The sequence below is a fragment of the Euprymna scolopes genome, chromosome 11, assembly GCF_053919585.1.
Source record: "Euprymna scolopes isolate OS-2025 chromosome 11, ASM5391958v1, whole genome shotgun sequence".
NCBI lineage: Eukaryota > Metazoa > Mollusca > Cephalopoda > Sepiida > Sepiolidae > Euprymna > Euprymna scolopes.
The window spans coordinates 2,040,961-2,056,973 of NC_136492.1; the positions used below are offsets into that span (position 1 = coordinate 2,040,961).

Here is a 16,013-nt window from a genome sequence, read left to right on the forward strand (position 1 = left end):
GAACTAATAAATATGATTATGTATCATTAATGATAAAATAAGTGTTAAACGAGAATAAAAGGCTCCAGAAGAATTCGGACCCTCGACCTCCAGTTTACAAGACTGGCGCTCTAACCAACTGAGCTATGGAGCTGATATATTTATGAACTAATAAATATGATTATGTATCATTAACGATAAAATAAGTGTTAAACGAGAATAAAAGGCTCCAGAGGGATTCGGACCCTCGACCTCCAGTTTACAAGACTGGCGCTCTAACCAACTGAGCTATGGAGTCGATATATTTATGAACTAATAAATATGATTATCTATCATTAATGATAAAATAAGTGTTAAACGAGAAAAAAGGCCTCCAGAGGGATTCGGACCCTGGACCTCCAGTTTACAAGACTGGTGCTCTTACCAACTGAGCTATGGAGCCGATATATTTATGAAATAATAAATATGATTATGTATCATTAACGATAAAACAAGTGTTAAACGAGAATAAAAGGCTTCAGAGGGATTCGGACCCTGGACCTCCAGTTTACAAGACTGGCGCTCTAACCAACTGAGCTATGGAGCCGATATATTTATGAAATAATAAATATGATTATGTATCATTAACGATAAAACAAGTGTTAAACGAGAATAAAAGGCTCCAGAGGGATTCGGACCCTCGACCTCCAGTTTACTAGACTGGCGCTCTAACCAACTGAGCTATGGAGCCGATATGTTTATGAACTAATAAATATGATTATGTATCATTAATGATAAAATAAGTGTTAAACGAGAATAAAAGGCTCCAGAGGGATTCGGACCCTGGACCTCCAGTTTAGAAGACTGGCGCTCTAACCAACTGAGCTATGGAGCCGATATATTTATGAAATAATAAATATGATTATGTATCATTAATGATAAAATAAGTGTTAAACGAGAATAAAAGGCTCCAGAGGGATTCGGACCCTCGACCTCCATTTTACAAGACTGGCGCTCTAACCAACTGAGCTATGGAGCCGATATATTTATGAAATAATAAATATGATTATGTATCATTAACGATAAAACGAGTGTTAAACGAGAATAAAAGGCTCCAGAGGAATTCGGACCCTCGACCTCCAGTTTACTAGACTGGCGCTCTAACCAACTGAGCTATGGAGCCGATATATTTATGAACTAATAAATATGATTATGTATCATTAATGATAAAACCAGTGTTAAGCGAGAATAAAAGGCTCCAGAGGGATTCGGACCCTCGACCTCCAGTTTGCTAGACTTGCGCTCTAACCAACTGAGCAATGGAGCCGATATATTTATTAAATAATAAATATGATTATGTATCATTAACGATAAAACAAGTGTTAAACGAGAATAACAGGCTCCAGAGGGATTCGGACCCTCGACCTCCAGTATACTAGACTGGCGCTCTAACCAACTGAGCTATGGAGCCGATATATTTATGAAATAATAAATATGATTATGTATCATTAATGATAAAATAAGTGTTAAACGAGAATAAAAGCCTCCAGAGGGATTCGGACACTGGACCTCCAGTTTACAAGACTGGCGCTCTTACCAACTGAGCTATGGAGCCGATATATTTATTAAATAACAAATATGATTATGTATCATTAATGATAAAATAAGTGTTAAACGAGAAATAAGGGCTCAAGAGGGATTCGGACCCTCGACCTCCAGTTTACAAGACTGGCGCTCTAACCAACTGAGCTATGGAGCCGATATATTTATGAACTAATAAATATGATTATGTATCATTAATGATAAAATAAGTGTTAAACGAGAATAAAAGGCTCCAGAAGGATTCGGACCCTGGACCTCCAGTTTACAAGACTGGCGCTCTAACCAACTGAGCTATGGAGCCGATATATTTATGACATAATAAATATGACTATGTATCATTAACGATAAAACAAGAATAAAAGGCTCCAGCGAGATTCGGACCCTCGACCTCCAGTGTACTAGACTGGCGCTCTAACCAAATGAGCTATGGAGCCGATATATTTATGAAATAATAAATATGATTATGTATCATTAATGATAAAACAAGTGTAAAACGAGAATAAAAGGCTCCAGAAGGATTCGGACCCTGGACCCCCAGTTTAAAAGACTGGCGCTCTAACACACTGAGCTATGGAGCTGATACATTTATGAAATAATAAATATGATTATGTATCATTAACGATAAAACAAGTGTTAAACGAGAGTAAAAGGCTCCAGAGGCATTCGGACCCTCGACTCCAGTTTACTAGACTGGCGCTCTAACCAACTGAGCTATGGAGCCGATATATTTATGAAATAATAAATATGATGATGTATCATTAATGATAAAATAAGTGTTAAACGAGAATAAAGGGCTCCAGAGGGATTCGGACCCTGGACCTCCAGTTTAAAAGACTGGCGCTCTAACCAACTGAGCTATGGAGCCGATATATTTATGAAATAATAAATATGATTATGTATCATTAACGATAAAACAAGTGTTAAACGAGAATAAAAGGCGCCAGAGGGATTCGGACCCTCGACCTCCAGTTTAAAAGACTGGCGCTCTAACCAACTGAGCTATGGAGCCGATATATTTATGAACTAATAAATATGATTATGTATCATTAACGATAAAACAAGTGTTAAACGAGAATAAAAGGCTCCGGAGGGATTCGGACCCTCGACCTCCAGTTTACTAGACTGGCGCTCTAACAAACTGAGCTATGGAGCCGATATATTTATGAACTAATAAATATGATTATGTATCATTAATGATAAAATAAGTGTTAAACGAGAATAAAAGGCTCCAGAGGGATTCGGACCCTCGACCTCCAGTTTACTAGACTGGCGCTCTAACCAACTGAGCAATGGAGCCGATATATTTACGAAATAATAAATATGATTATGTATCATTAATGATAAAATAAGTGTTAAACGAGAATAAAAGGCTCCAGAGGGATTCGGACCCTCGACCTCCAGTTTACAAGACTGGCGCTCTTACCAACTCAGCTATGGAGCCGATATATTTGAGAAATAATAAATATGATTATGTATCATTAATGATACAATAAGTGTTAAACGAGAACAAAAGGCTCCAGAGGGATTCGGACCCTGGACCTCCAATTTACAAGACTGGCGCTCTAACCAACTCAGCTATGGAGCCGATATATTTATGAAATAATATATATGATTATGTATCATTAATGATAAAATAAGTGTTAAACGAGAATAAAAGGCTCCAGAGGGATTCGGACCCTCGACCTCCAGTTTACTAGACTGGCGCTCTAACCAACTGAGCTATGGAGCCGATATATGTACGAAATAATAAATATGATTATGTATCATTAATGATAAAATAAGTGTTAAACGAGAATAAAAGGCTCCAGAGGGATTCGGACCCTCGACCTTCAGTTTACAAGACTGGCGCTCTTACCAACTCAGCTATGGAGCCGATATATTTGTGAAATAATAAATATGCTTATGTATCATTAATGATAAAATAAGTGTTAAACGAGAATAAAAGGCTCCAGAGGGATTCGGACCCTCGACCTCCAGTTTACAAGACTGGCGCTCTAACCAACTGAGCTATGGAGCCGATATATTTATTAAATAATATATATGATAATGTATCATTAATGATAAAATAAGTGTTAAACGAGAATAAAAGGCTCCAGAGGGATTCGGACCATGGACCTCCAGTTTACAAGACTGGCGCTCTAACCAACTGAGCTATGGAGCCGATATATTTATGAAATAATAAATATGATTATGTATCATTAATGATAAAACAAGTGTTAAACGAGAATAAAAGGCTCCAGAGGGATTCGGACCCTCGACCTCCAGTGTACAAGACTGGCGTTCTAACCAACTGAGCTATGGTGCCGATATATCTATGAACTAATAAATATGATTATGTATCCTTAATGATAAAATAAGTGTTAAACGAGAATAAAAGGCTCCAGAAGGATTCGGACCCTCGACCTCCAGTTTACAAGACTGGCGCTCTAACCAACTGAGCTATTGAGCCGATATATTTATGAAATAATAAATATGATTATGTATCATTAATGATAAAATAAGTGTTAAACGAGAATAAAAGTCACCAGAAGGATTCGGACCATCGACCTCCAGTTTACAAGACTGGCGCTCTAACCAACTGAGCTATGGAGCCGATATATTTATGAACTAATAAATATGATTATGTATCATTAATGATAAAATGCGTGTTAAACGAGAATAAAAGGCTCGAGAGGGATTCGGACCCTGGACCTCCAGTTTACAAGACTGGCGCTCTAACCAACTGAGCTATGGAGCCGATATATTTATGAAATAATAAATATGATTATGTATCATTAATGATAAAATAAGTGTTAAACGAGAATAAAAGGCTCCAGAGGGATTCGGACCCTCGACCTCCATTTTACAAGACTGGCGCTCTAACCAACTGAGCTATGGAGCCGATATTTTTATGAAATAATAAATATGATTATGTATCATTAACGATAAAACAAGTGTTAAACGAGAATAAAAGGCTCCAGCGGAATTCGGACCCTCGACCTCCAGTTTACTAGACTGGCGCTCTAACCAACTGAGCTATGGAGCCGAAATATTTATGAAATAATAAATATGATTATGTATCATTAATGATAAAACCAGTGTTAAGCGAGAATAAAAGGCTCCAGAGGGATTCGGACCCTCGACCTCCAGTTTGCTAGACTTGCGCTCTAACCAACTGAGCAATGGAGCCGATATATTTATTAAATAATAAATATGATTATGTATCATTAACGATAAAACAAGTGTTAAACGAGAATAACAGGCTCCAGAGGGATTCGGACCCTCGACCTCCAGTATATCAGACTGGCGCTCTAACCAACTGAGCTATGGAGCCGATATATTTAGGAAATAATAAATATGATTATGTATCATTAATGATAAAATAAGTGTTAAACGAGAATAAAAGGCTCCAGAGGGATTCGGACACTGGACCTCCAGTTTACAAGACTGGCGCTCTTACCAACTGAGCTATGGAGCCGATATATTTATGAAATAACAAATATGATTATGTATCATTAATGATAAAATAAGTGTTAAACGAGAATAAAGGGCTCAAGAGGGATTCGGACCCTGGACCTCCAGTTTACAAGACTGGCGCTCTAACACACTGAGCTATGGAGCCGATATATTTATGAACTAATAAATATGATTATGTATCATTAATGATAAAATAAGTGTTAAACGAGAATAAAAGGCTCCAGAAGGATTCGGACCCTGGACCTCCAGTTTACAAGACTGGCGCTCTAACCAACTGAGCTATGGAGCCGATATATTTATGAAATAATAAATATGATTATGTATCATTAATGATAAAACAAGTGTAAAACGAGAATAAAAGGCTCCAGAAGGATTCGGACCCTGGACCTCCAGTTTAAAAGACTGGCGCTCTAACACACTGAGCTATGGAGCTGATACATTTATGAAATAATAAATATGATTATGTATCATTAACGATAAAACAAGTGTTAAACGAGAATAAAAGGCTCCAGAGGGATTCGGACCCTGGACCTCCAGTTTACAAGACTGGCGCTCTAACCAACTGAGCTATGGAGCCGATATATTTATGAAATAATAAATATTATTATGTATCATTAACGATAAAACAAGTGTTAAACGAGAATAAAAGGCGCCAGAGGGATTCGGACCCTCGACCTCCAGTTTAAAAGACTGGCGCTCTAACCAACTGAGATATGGAGCCGATATATTTATGAACTAATAAATATGATTATGTATCATTAACGATAAAACAAGTGTTAAACGAGAATAAAAGGCTCCTGAGGGATTCGGACCCTCGACCTCCAGTTTACTAGACTGGCGCTCTAACAAACTGAGCCATGGAGCCGATATATTTATGAACTAATAAATATGATTATGTATCATTAATGATAAAATAAGTGTTAAACGAGAATAAAAGGCTCCAGAGGGATTCGGACCCTCGACCTCCAGTTTACTAGACTGGCGCTCTAACCAACTGAGCAATGGAGCCGATATATTTATGAAATAATAAATATGATTATGTATCATTAATGATACAATAAGTGTTAAACGAGAATAAAAGTGTCCAGAGGGATTCGGACCCTCGACCTCCAGTTTACAAGACTGGCGCTCTAACCAACTCAGCTATGGAGCCGATATATTTATGAAATAATATATATGATTATGTATCATTAATGATAAAATATGTGTTAAACGAGAATAAAAGGCTCCAGAGGGATTCGGACCCTCGACCTCCAGTTTACTAGACTGGCGCTCTAACCAACTGAGCTATGGAGCCGATATATGTACGAACTAATAAATATGATTATGTATCATTAATGATAAAATAAGTGTTAAACGAGAATAAAAGGCTCCAGAGGGATTCGGACCCTCGACCTTCAGTTTACAAGACTGGCGCTCTTACCAACTCAGCTATGGAGCCGATATATTTATGAAATAATAAATATGATTATGTATCATTAATGATAAAATAAGTGTTAAACGAGAATAAAAGGCACCAGAGGGATTCGGACCCTCGACCTCCAGTTTACAAGACTGGCGCTCTAACCAACTGAGCTATGGAGCCGATATATTTATGAAATAATAAATATGATTATGTATCATTAACGATAAAACAAGTGTTAAGCGAGAATAAAAGGCTCCAGAGGGATTCGGACCCTCGACCTCCAGTTTGCTAGACTTGCGCTCTAACCAACTGAGCAATGGAGCTGATATATTTATTAAATAATAAATATGATTATGTATCATTAAGGATAAAACAAGTGTTAAACGAGAATAACAGGCTCCAGAGGGATTCGGACCCTCGACCTCCAGTGTACAAGACTGGCGTTCTAACCAACTGAGCTATGGAGCCGATATATCTATGAACTAATAAATATGATTATGTATCATTAATGATAAAACAAGTGTAAAACGAGGACAAAAGGCTCCAGAGGGATTCGGACCCTCGACCTCCAGTTTACAAGACTGGCGCTCTAACCAACTGAGCTATGGAGCCGATATATTTATGAACTAATACATATGATTATGTATCATTAACGATAAAACAAGTGTTAAACGAGAATAAAAGGCTCCAGAGGAATTCGGACCCTCGACCTCCAGTTTACAAGACTGGCGCTCTAACCAACTGAGCTATGGAGCCGATATATTTATGAACGAATACATATGATTATGTATCATTAATGATAAAATAAGTGTTAAACGAGAATAAAGGGCTCCAGAGGGATTCGGACCCTGGACCTCCAGTTTAAAAGACTGGCGCTCTAACCAACTGAGCTATGGAGCCGATATATGTATAAAATAATAAATATGACTATGTATCATTAACGATAAAACAAGTGTTAAACGAGAGTAAAAGGCTCCAGAGGAATTCGGACCCTCGACCTCCAGTTTACTAGACTGGCGCTCTAACCAACTGAGCTATGGAGCCGATATATTTATGAAATAATAAATATGATTATGTATCATTAATGATAAAATAAGTGTTAAACGAGAATAAAGGGCTCCAGAGGGATTCGGACCCTGGACCTCCAGTTTACAAGACTGGCGCTCTAACCAACTGAGCTATGGAGCCGATATATTTATGAAATAATAAATATGATTATGTATCATTAACGATAAAACAAGTGTTAAACGAGAATAAAAGGCTCCAGGGGGATTGGGACCCTCGACCCCCAGTGTACTAGACATGCGCTCTAACAAAATGAGGTATGGAGCTTATATATTTATGAACTAATAAATATGATTATGTATCATTAATGATAAAACAAGTGTAAAACGAGAATAAAAGGCTTCTGAGGGATTCGGTCCCTGGACCTCCAGTTTACAAGACTGGCGCTCTAACCAACTGAGCTATGGAGCCGATACATTTACGAAATAATAAATATGATTATGTATCATTCACGATAAAACAAGTGTAAACGAGAATAAAAGGCTCCAGAGGGATTTGGACCCTCGACCTCCAGTTTACAAGACTGGCGCTCTAACCAACTGAGCTATGGAGCCGATATATTTATGAACTAATAAATATGATTATGTATCAGTAATGATAAAATAAGTGTTAAACGAGAATAAAAGGCTCCAGAGGGATTCGGACCCTCGACCTCCAGTTTACAAAACTGGCGCTCCAACCAACTGAGCTATGGAGCCGATATATTTATGAAATAATAAATATGATTATGTATCATTAATGATAAAATAGGTGTTAAACGAGAATAAAAGGCTCCAGAGGGGTTCGGACCCTCGACCTCCAGTTTACAAGACTGACGCTCTGACCAACTGAGCTATGAAACCGACATATTTATGAAATAATAAATATGATTATGTATCATTAATGATAAAATAAGTGATAAACGAGATCAAAGGGCTCCAGAGGGATTCGGACCCTCGACCTCCAGTTTACAAGACTGGCGCTCTAACCAACTGAGCTATTGAGCCGATATATTTATGAACTAATACATATGATTATGTATCATTAACGATAAAACAAGTGTTAAACGAGAATAAAAGGCTCCAGAGGGATTCGGACCCTCGACATCCAGTTTACAAGACGAGCGATCTAACCAACTGAGCTATTGAGCCGATATATTTATGAACTAATAAATATGATTATCTATCATTAATGATAAAATAAGTGTTAAACGAGAATAAAAGGCACCAGAGGGATTCGGACTCTCGACCTCCTGTTTACAAGACTGGCGCTCTAACCAACTGAGCTATGGAGCCGATATATTTATGAACTAATAAATATGATTATGTATCATTAATGATAAAATAAGTGTTAAACGAGAATAAAAGGCTCCAGAGGGATTCGGACCCTCGACCTCCAGTTTACAAGACTGGTGCTCTAACCAACGGAGCTATGGAGCCGATATATGTATGAACTAATAAATATGATTATGTATCATTAATGATAAAACAAGTGTAAAACGAGAATAAAAGATCCAGAGGGATTCGGACCCTCGACCTCCAGTTTACAAGACTGGCGCTCTAACCAACTGAGCTATGAAGCCGATATATTTATGATATAATAAATATGATTATGTATCATTAACGATAAAACAAGTGTTAACCGAGAATAAAAGGCTCCAGAGGGATTCGGACCCTCGACCTCCAGTATACTAGACTGGCGCTCTAAACAAATGAGCTATGGAGCCGATATATTTATGAACTAATAAATATGATTATGTATCATTAATGATAAAACAAGTGTTAAACGAGAATAAAAGGCTCAATAGGGATTCGGACCCTATACCTCAAGTTTACAAGACTGGCGCTCTAACCAACTGAGCTATGAAGCCGATATATTTATGAAATAATAAATATGATTATATCATTAACGATAAAACTAGTGTTAAACGAGAATAACAGGCTCCAGAGGGATTCGGACCCTCGACCTCCAGTATACTAGACTGGCGCTCTAACCAAATTAGCTATGGAGCCGATATATTTATGAACTAATAAATATGATTATGTATCATTAATGATAAAATAAGTGTTAAACGAGAATAAAAGGCTCCAGAGGGATTCGGACCCTGGACCTCCAGTTTACAAGACTGGCGCTCTAACCAACTGAGATATGGAGCCGATATATTTATGAAATAATAAATATGATTATGTATCATTAACGATAAAACAAGTGTTAAACGAGAGTAAAAGGCTCCAGAGGGATTCGGACCCTCGACCTCCAGTTTACTAGACTGGCGCTCGTACACGCTGAGCTATGGAGCCGATATATTTATGAACTAATAAATATGATTATATACCATTAATGATAAAATAAGTGTTAAACGAGAATAAAAGTCTCCAGAGGGATTCGGACCCTGAACCTCCAGTTTACAAGACTGGCGCTCTAATCAACTAAGCTATGGAGCCGATATATTAAAGACATAATAAATATTATTATGTATCATATATGATAAAATAAGTGTTAAACGAGAATAAAAGGCTCCAGAGGGATTCGGACCCTGGACCTCCAGTTCACAAGACTGGCGCTCTAACCAACTGAGCTATGGAGCCGATATATTTATGAAATAATAAATATGATTATGTATCATTAATGATAAAATAAGTGTTAAACGAGAATAAAAGGCTCCAGAGGGATTCGGACCCTGGACCTCCAGTTTACAAGACTGGCGCTCTAACCAACTGAGCTATGGAGCCGATATATTTATGAAATAATCAATATGATTATATATCATTAATGATAAAACAAGTGTTAAACGAGAATAAAAGGCTCCAGAGGGATTCGGACCCTTGACCTCCAGTTTACTAGACTGGCGCTCTAACCAACTGAGCTATGGAGCTGATATATTTATGAAATAATAAATATGATTATGTATCATTAATGATAAAATAAGTGTTAAACGAGAATAAATGGCTCCAGAGGGATTCGGACACTCGACCTCCAGTTTACAAGACTGGCGCTCTAACCAACTGAGCTATGGAGCCGATATATTTATGAACTAATAAATATGAGTATGTATCATTAATGATAAAATAAGTGTTAAACGAGAATAAAAGGCTCCAGAGGGATGCGGACCATGGACCTCCAGTTTACAAGACTGGAACTCTAACCAACTGAGCTATGGAGCCGATATATTTATGAAATAATAAATATGATTATGTATCATAAATGATAAAACAAGTGTTAAACGAGAATAAAAGGCTCCAGAGGGATTCGGACACTCGACCTCCAGTTTACTAGACTGGCGCTCTAACCAACTGAGCTACGGAGCCGATATATTTAGGAACTAATAAATATGATTATGTATCATTAATGATAAAATAAGTGTTAAACGAGAATAAAAGGCCCCAGAGGAATTCGGACCCTGGACCTCCAGCTTACAAGACTGGCGCTCTAACCAACTGAGCTATGGAGCCGAAACATTTATGAAATAATAAATATGATTATGTATCATTAATGATAAAATAAGTGTGTAACGAGAATAAAAGGCTCCAGAGGGATTCGGACCATGGACCTCCAGTTTACAAGACTGGCGCTCTAATCAACTGAGCTATGGAGCCGATATATTTATGAAATAATAAATATGATTATGTATCATTAATGATAAAACAAGTGTTAAACGAGAATAAAAGGCTCCAGAGGGATTCGGACCCTCGACCTCCAGTTTTCAAGACTGGCGCTCTAACCAACTGAGCTATGGAGCCGATATATTTATGAACTAATAAATATGATAATCTATCATTAATGATAAAATAAGTGTTAAACGAGAATAAAAGGCTCCAGAAGGATTCGGACCCTCGACCTCCATTTTACAAGACTGGCGCTCTAACCAACTGAGCTATGGAGCCGATATATTTATGAAATAATAAATATGATTATGTATCATTAACGATAAAACAAGTGTTAAACGAGAATAAAAGGCTTCAGAGGGATTCGGACCCTCGACCTCCAGTGTACTAGACTGGCGCTCTAACCAAATGAGCTATGGAGCCGATATATTTATGAACTAATAAATATGATTATGTATCATTAATGATAAAACAAGTGTAAAACGAGCATAAAAGGCTCCAGAGGGATTCGGACCCTGGACCGCCAGTTTTCAAGACTGGCGCTCTAACCAACTGAGCTATGGAGCCGATATATTTATGAAATAATAAATATGATTATGTATCATTAACGATAAAACAAGTGTTAAACGAGAATAAATGGCTCCAGAGGGATTCGGACCCTCGACCTCCAGTTTACTAGACTGGCGCTCTAACCAACTGAGCTATGGAGCCGATATGTTTATGAACTAATAAATATGATTATGTATCATTAATGATAAAATAAGTGTTAAACGAGAATAAAAGGCTCCAGAGGGATTCGGACCCTGGACCTCCAGTTTACAAGACTGGCGCTCTAACCAACTGAGCTATGGAGCCGATATATTTATTAAATAATAAATATGATTATGTATCATTAATGATAAAATCAGTGTTAAACGAGAATAAAAGGCTCCAGAGGGATTCGGACCCTCGACCTCCAGTTTACAAGACTGGCGCTCTAACCAACTGAGCTATGGAGCAAATATATTTATGAAATAATAAATATGATTATGTATCATTAATGATAAAACCAGTGTTAAGCGAGAATAAAAGGCCCCAGAGGGATTCGGACCCTCGACCTCCAGTTTACTAGACTGGCGCTCTAACCAACTGAGCAATTGAGCCGATATATTTATTAAATAATAAATATGATTATGTATCATTAACGATAAAACAAGTGTTAAACGAGAATAAAAGGCTCCAGAGGGATTCGGACCCTCGACCTCCAGTTTACAAGACTGGCGCTCTAACCAACTGAGCTATGGAGCCGATACATTTATGAACTAATAAATATGATTATGTATCATTAATGATAAAATAAGTGTTAAACGAGAATAAAAGGCTCCAGAAGGATTCGGACCCTGGACCTCCACTTTACAAGACTGGCGCTCAAACCAACTGAGCTATGGAGCCGATATATTTATTAAATAATTAATATGATTATGTATCATTAATGATAAAATAAGTGTTAAACGAGAATAAAAGGCTCCAGAGGGATTCGGACCCTCGACCTCCAGTTTACAAGACTGGCGCTCTAACCAACTGAGCTATGAAGCCGATATATTTATGAAATAATAAATATGATTGTGTATCATCATTGATAAAATAAGTTTTAAACGAGAATAAAAGGCTCCAGAGGGATTCGGACCCTGGACCTCCAGTTTACAAGACTGGCGCTCTAACCCACTGAGCTATGGAGCCGATATATTTATGAAATAATAAATATGATTATGTATCATTAACGATAAAACAAGTGTTAAACGAGAATAAAAGGCTCCCGAGGGATTCGGACCCTCGACCTCCAGTTTGCTAGACTGGAGCTCTAACAAACTGTGCTATGGAGCCGATATATTTATGAAATAATAAATATGATTATGTATCATTAATGATAAAATAAGTGTTAAACGAGAATAAAAGGCTCCAGAGGGATTCGGACCCTGGACCTCTAGTTTACAAGACTGGCGCTCTAACCAACTGAGCTATGGAGCCGATACATTTATGAAATAATAAATATGATTATGTATCATTAATGATAAAATAAGTGTTAAACGAGAATAAAAGGCTCCAGAGGGATTTGGACCCTGGACCTCCAGTTTACAAGACTGGCGCTCTAACCAACTGAGCTATGGAGCCGATATATTTATGAAATAATAAATATGATTATGTATCATTAACGATAAAACAAGTGTAAAACGAGAATAAAAGGCTCCAGAGGTAGTCGGACCCTCGACCTCCAGTTTACTAGACTGGCGCTCTAACCAACTAAGATATGGAGCCGATATATTTATGAAATAATAAATATGATTATGTATCATTAATGATATAACCAGTGTTAAGCGAGAATAAAAGGCTCCAGAGGGATTCGGTCCCTCGACCTCCAGTTTGCTAGACTTGCGCTCTAACCAACTGAGCAATGGAGCTGATATATTTATTAAATAATAAATATGATTATGTATCATTAACGATAAAACAAGTGTTAAACGAGAATAAAAGGCTCCAGAGGAATGCGGACCCTCGACCACCAGTATACTAGACTGGCGCTCTAACCAACTGAGCTATGGAGCCGATATATTTATGAAATAATAAATATGATTATGTATCATTAATGATAAAACAAGTGTTAAACGAGAATAAAAGGCTCCAGAGGGATTCGGACCCTCGAACTCCAGTTTACAAGACTGGCGCTCTTACCAACTGAGCTATGTAGCCGATATATCTATGAAATAATAAATATGATTATGTATCATTAATGATAAAATAAGTGTTAAACGAGAATAAAAGGCTCCAGAGGGATTCGGACCCTGTACCTCCAGTTTACAAGACTGGCGCTCTAACCAACTGAGCTATGGAGCCGATATATTTATGAACTAATAAATATGATTATGTATCATTAATCATAAAATAAGTGTTAAACGAGAATACGTGGCCCCAGAAGGAATCGGATCCGTGACCTCCAGTTTACAAGACTGGCGCTCTAACCAACTGAGCTATGGAGCCGATATATTTATGAAATAATAAATATGATTATGTATCATTAATGATAAAATAAGTGTTAAACGAGAATAAAAGGCTCCAGAGGGATTCGGACCCTGGACCTCCAGTTTACAAGACTGGCGCTCTTACCAACTCAGCTATGGAGCCGATATATTTATGAACTAATAAATATGATTATGTATCGTTAATGATAAAATAAGTGTTAAACGAGAATAAAGGGCTCCAGAGAAATTCGGACCCTCGACCTCCAGTTTACTAGACTTGCGCTCTAACCAACTGAGCTATGGAGCTGATATATTTATTAAATAATAAGTATGATTATGTATCATTAATGATAAAATAAGTGTTAAACGAGAATAAAAGGCTCCAGAGGGATTCGGACCCTTGACCTCCAGTTTACAAGACTGGCGCTCTTACCAACTGAGCTATGGAGCCGATATATTTATGAAATAATAAATATGATTATGTATCATTAATGATAAAATAAGTGTTAACCGAGAATAAAAGGCTCCAGAGGGATTCGGACCCTCGACCTCCTGTTTACAAGACTGGCGCTCTAACCAACTGAGCTATGGAGCCGATATATTTATGAAATAATAAATATGATTATGTATCATTAATGATAAAACAAGTGTTAAACGAGAATAAAAGGCTCCAGAGGGATTCGGACCCTCGACCTCCAGTTTACTAGACTGGCGCTCTAACCAACTGAGCTTTGGAGCCGATATATGCATGAAATAATAAATATGATTGTGTATCATTAACGATAAAACAAGTGTTAAACGAGAATAAAAGGCTCCAGAGGGATTCGGACCCTCGACCTCCAATTTACGAGACTGGCGCTCTAACCAACTGAGCTATGGAGCCGATATATGCATGAAATAATAAATATGATTGTGTATCATTAATGATAAAACAAGTGTTAAACGAGAATAAAAGGCTCCAGAGGGATTCGGACCCTGGACCTCCAGTTTATAAGACTGGCGATCAAACCAACTGAGATATGGAGCCCATATATTTATGAAATAATAAATATGATTATGTATCATTAACGATAAAACAAGTGTTAAACGAGAATAAAAGGCTCCAGAGGGATTCGGACCCTCGACATCCAGTTTACTAGACTGGCGCTCTAACACGCTGAGCTATGGAGCCGATATATTTATGAAATAATAAATATGATTATGTATCATTAATGATAAAATAAGTGTTAAACGAGAATAAAAGGCTCCAGAGGGATTCGGACCCTGGACCTCCAGTTTACAAGACTGGCGCTCTAACCAACTAAGCTATGGAGCCGACATATTTAAGAAATAATAATTATGATTATGTATCATATATGATAAAATAAGTGTTAAACGAGAACAAAAGGCTCCAGAGGGATTCGGACCATGGACCTCCAGTTTACAAGACTGGCGCTCTCACCAACTGAGCTATGGAGCCGATATATTTATGAAATAATAAATATGATTATGTATCATTAATGATAAAATAAGTGCTAAACGAGAATAGAAGGCTCCAGAGGGATTCGGACACTGGACCTCCAGTTTACAAGACTGGCGCTCTAACCAACTGAGCTATGGAGCCGATATATTTATGAAATAATAAATATGATTATCTATCATTAATGATAAAACAAGTGTTAAACGAGAATAAAAGGCTCCAGAGGGATTCGGACCATGGACCTCCAGTTTACAAGACTGGCGCTCTAACACACTGAGCTATGGAGCCGATAAATCTGGTAACTAATAAATATGATTATGTATCATTAATGATAAAATAAGTGTAAAACGAGTATAAAAGGCTCCAGAGGGATTCGGACCCTCGACCTCCAGTTTACAAGACTGGCGCTCTAACCAACTGAGCTATGGAGCCGATATATTTATGAAATAATAAATATTATTATGTATCATTAATGATAAAATAAGTGT

At 37.4% G+C, this 16,013-nt stretch overlaps 33 non-coding genes across 33 annotated transcripts; all 33 read right to left on the reverse strand.

Annotated features, from left to right (window-relative positions):
* Positions 1-635: 635 nt before the first annotated feature.
* Positions 636-709, reverse strand: Trnat-agu (transfer RNA threonine (anticodon AGU)). The gene has a single exon. It is a non-coding gene; the product is annotated as a tRNA-Thr (tRNA).
* Positions 710-779: 70 nt separating this feature from the next.
* Trnar-ucu (transfer RNA arginine (anticodon UCU)) lies at positions 780-853 on the reverse strand. The gene has a single exon. It is a non-coding gene; the product is annotated as a tRNA-Arg (tRNA).
* Positions 854-1,211: 358 nt separating this feature from the next.
* Trnaa-agc (transfer RNA alanine (anticodon AGC)) lies at positions 1,212-1,285 on the reverse strand. Its single transcript has one exon. It is a non-coding gene; the product is annotated as a tRNA-Ala (tRNA).
* Positions 1,286-1,355: 70 nt separating this feature from the next.
* On the reverse strand, positions 1,356-1,429 carry Trnat-agu (transfer RNA threonine (anticodon AGU)). Its single transcript has one exon. It is a non-coding gene; the product is annotated as a tRNA-Thr (tRNA).
* A 922-nt stretch (positions 1,430-2,351) lies between these two features.
* Positions 2,352-2,425, reverse strand: Trnak-uuu (transfer RNA lysine (anticodon UUU)). The gene has a single exon. It is a non-coding gene; the product is annotated as a tRNA-Lys (tRNA).
* Positions 2,426-2,495: 70 nt separating this feature from the next.
* On the reverse strand, positions 2,496-2,569 carry Trnak-uuu (transfer RNA lysine (anticodon UUU)). Its single transcript has one exon. It is a non-coding gene; the product is annotated as a tRNA-Lys (tRNA).
* A 646-nt stretch (positions 2,570-3,215) lies between these two features.
* On the reverse strand, positions 3,216-3,289 carry Trnat-agu (transfer RNA threonine (anticodon AGU)). Its single transcript has one exon. It is a non-coding gene; the product is annotated as a tRNA-Thr (tRNA).
* A 214-nt stretch (positions 3,290-3,503) lies between these two features.
* Positions 3,504-3,577, reverse strand: Trnat-ugu (transfer RNA threonine (anticodon UGU)). The gene has a single exon. It is a non-coding gene; the product is annotated as a tRNA-Thr (tRNA).
* Positions 3,578-4,655: 1,078 nt separating this feature from the next.
* Positions 4,656-4,729, reverse strand: Trnaa-agc (transfer RNA alanine (anticodon AGC)). Its single transcript has one exon. It is a non-coding gene; the product is annotated as a tRNA-Ala (tRNA).
* Positions 4,730-4,799: 70 nt separating this feature from the next.
* Positions 4,800-4,873, reverse strand: Trnai-gau (transfer RNA isoleucine (anticodon GAU)). The gene has a single exon. It is a non-coding gene; the product is annotated as a tRNA-Ile (tRNA).
* A 646-nt stretch (positions 4,874-5,519) lies between these two features.
* Positions 5,520-5,593, reverse strand: Trnat-ugu (transfer RNA threonine (anticodon UGU)). The gene has a single exon. It is a non-coding gene; the product is annotated as a tRNA-Thr (tRNA).
* Positions 5,594-5,663: 70 nt separating this feature from the next.
* Trnak-uuu (transfer RNA lysine (anticodon UUU)) lies at positions 5,664-5,737 on the reverse strand. The gene has a single exon. It is a non-coding gene; the product is annotated as a tRNA-Lys (tRNA).
* Positions 5,738-6,239: 502 nt separating this feature from the next.
* Trnat-agu (transfer RNA threonine (anticodon AGU)) lies at positions 6,240-6,313 on the reverse strand. Its single transcript has one exon. It is a non-coding gene; the product is annotated as a tRNA-Thr (tRNA).
* Positions 6,314-6,527: 214 nt separating this feature from the next.
* Trnat-ugu (transfer RNA threonine (anticodon UGU)) lies at positions 6,528-6,601 on the reverse strand. The gene has a single exon. It is a non-coding gene; the product is annotated as a tRNA-Thr (tRNA).
* A 70-nt stretch (positions 6,602-6,671) lies between these two features.
* On the reverse strand, positions 6,672-6,745 carry Trnaa-agc (transfer RNA alanine (anticodon AGC)). The gene has a single exon. It is a non-coding gene; the product is annotated as a tRNA-Ala (tRNA).
* Positions 6,746-6,959: 214 nt separating this feature from the next.
* Positions 6,960-7,033, reverse strand: Trnat-ugu (transfer RNA threonine (anticodon UGU)). Its single transcript has one exon. It is a non-coding gene; the product is annotated as a tRNA-Thr (tRNA).
* Positions 7,034-7,103: 70 nt separating this feature from the next.
* Positions 7,104-7,177, reverse strand: Trnat-ugu (transfer RNA threonine (anticodon UGU)). The gene has a single exon. It is a non-coding gene; the product is annotated as a tRNA-Thr (tRNA).
* A 70-nt stretch (positions 7,178-7,247) lies between these two features.
* On the reverse strand, positions 7,248-7,321 carry Trnak-uuu (transfer RNA lysine (anticodon UUU)). Its single transcript has one exon. It is a non-coding gene; the product is annotated as a tRNA-Lys (tRNA).
* Positions 7,322-7,966: 645 nt separating this feature from the next.
* On the reverse strand, positions 7,967-8,040 carry Trnat-ugu (transfer RNA threonine (anticodon UGU)). Its single transcript has one exon. It is a non-coding gene; the product is annotated as a tRNA-Thr (tRNA).
* Positions 8,041-9,979: 1,939 nt separating this feature from the next.
* Positions 9,980-10,053, reverse strand: Trnat-ugu (transfer RNA threonine (anticodon UGU)). The gene has a single exon. It is a non-coding gene; the product is annotated as a tRNA-Thr (tRNA).
* A 70-nt stretch (positions 10,054-10,123) lies between these two features.
* Trnat-ugu (transfer RNA threonine (anticodon UGU)) lies at positions 10,124-10,197 on the reverse strand. The gene has a single exon. It is a non-coding gene; the product is annotated as a tRNA-Thr (tRNA).
* A 214-nt stretch (positions 10,198-10,411) lies between these two features.
* On the reverse strand, positions 10,412-10,485 carry Trnat-ugu (transfer RNA threonine (anticodon UGU)). The gene has a single exon. It is a non-coding gene; the product is annotated as a tRNA-Thr (tRNA).
* A 646-nt stretch (positions 10,486-11,131) lies between these two features.
* Positions 11,132-11,205, reverse strand: Trnas-uga (transfer RNA serine (anticodon UGA)). Its single transcript has one exon. It is a non-coding gene; the product is annotated as a tRNA-Ser (tRNA).
* Positions 11,206-11,563: 358 nt separating this feature from the next.
* Positions 11,564-11,637, reverse strand: Trnas-uga (transfer RNA serine (anticodon UGA)). The gene has a single exon. It is a non-coding gene; the product is annotated as a tRNA-Ser (tRNA).
* Positions 11,638-11,707: 70 nt separating this feature from the next.
* On the reverse strand, positions 11,708-11,781 carry Trnat-agu (transfer RNA threonine (anticodon AGU)). Its single transcript has one exon. It is a non-coding gene; the product is annotated as a tRNA-Thr (tRNA).
* A 70-nt stretch (positions 11,782-11,851) lies between these two features.
* Positions 11,852-11,925, reverse strand: Trnat-ugu (transfer RNA threonine (anticodon UGU)). Its single transcript has one exon. It is a non-coding gene; the product is annotated as a tRNA-Thr (tRNA).
* Positions 11,926-12,283: 358 nt separating this feature from the next.
* Trnat-ugu (transfer RNA threonine (anticodon UGU)) lies at positions 12,284-12,357 on the reverse strand. Its single transcript has one exon. It is a non-coding gene; the product is annotated as a tRNA-Thr (tRNA).
* Positions 12,358-12,571: 214 nt separating this feature from the next.
* On the reverse strand, positions 12,572-12,645 carry Trnat-ugu (transfer RNA threonine (anticodon UGU)). The gene has a single exon. It is a non-coding gene; the product is annotated as a tRNA-Thr (tRNA).
* A 502-nt stretch (positions 12,646-13,147) lies between these two features.
* Trnat-ugu (transfer RNA threonine (anticodon UGU)) lies at positions 13,148-13,221 on the reverse strand. The gene has a single exon. It is a non-coding gene; the product is annotated as a tRNA-Thr (tRNA).
* Positions 13,222-14,443: 1,222 nt separating this feature from the next.
* Positions 14,444-14,517, reverse strand: Trnat-ugu (transfer RNA threonine (anticodon UGU)). The gene has a single exon. It is a non-coding gene; the product is annotated as a tRNA-Thr (tRNA).
* Positions 14,518-14,587: 70 nt separating this feature from the next.
* Positions 14,588-14,661, reverse strand: Trnat-ugu (transfer RNA threonine (anticodon UGU)). The gene has a single exon. It is a non-coding gene; the product is annotated as a tRNA-Thr (tRNA).
* Positions 14,662-14,875: 214 nt separating this feature from the next.
* Positions 14,876-14,949, reverse strand: Trnat-cgu (transfer RNA threonine (anticodon CGU)). The gene has a single exon. It is a non-coding gene; the product is annotated as a tRNA-Thr (tRNA).
* A 934-nt stretch (positions 14,950-15,883) lies between these two features.
* Trnat-ugu (transfer RNA threonine (anticodon UGU)) lies at positions 15,884-15,957 on the reverse strand. The gene has a single exon. It is a non-coding gene; the product is annotated as a tRNA-Thr (tRNA).
* Between the last annotated feature and the right edge of the window lie 56 nt (positions 15,958-16,013).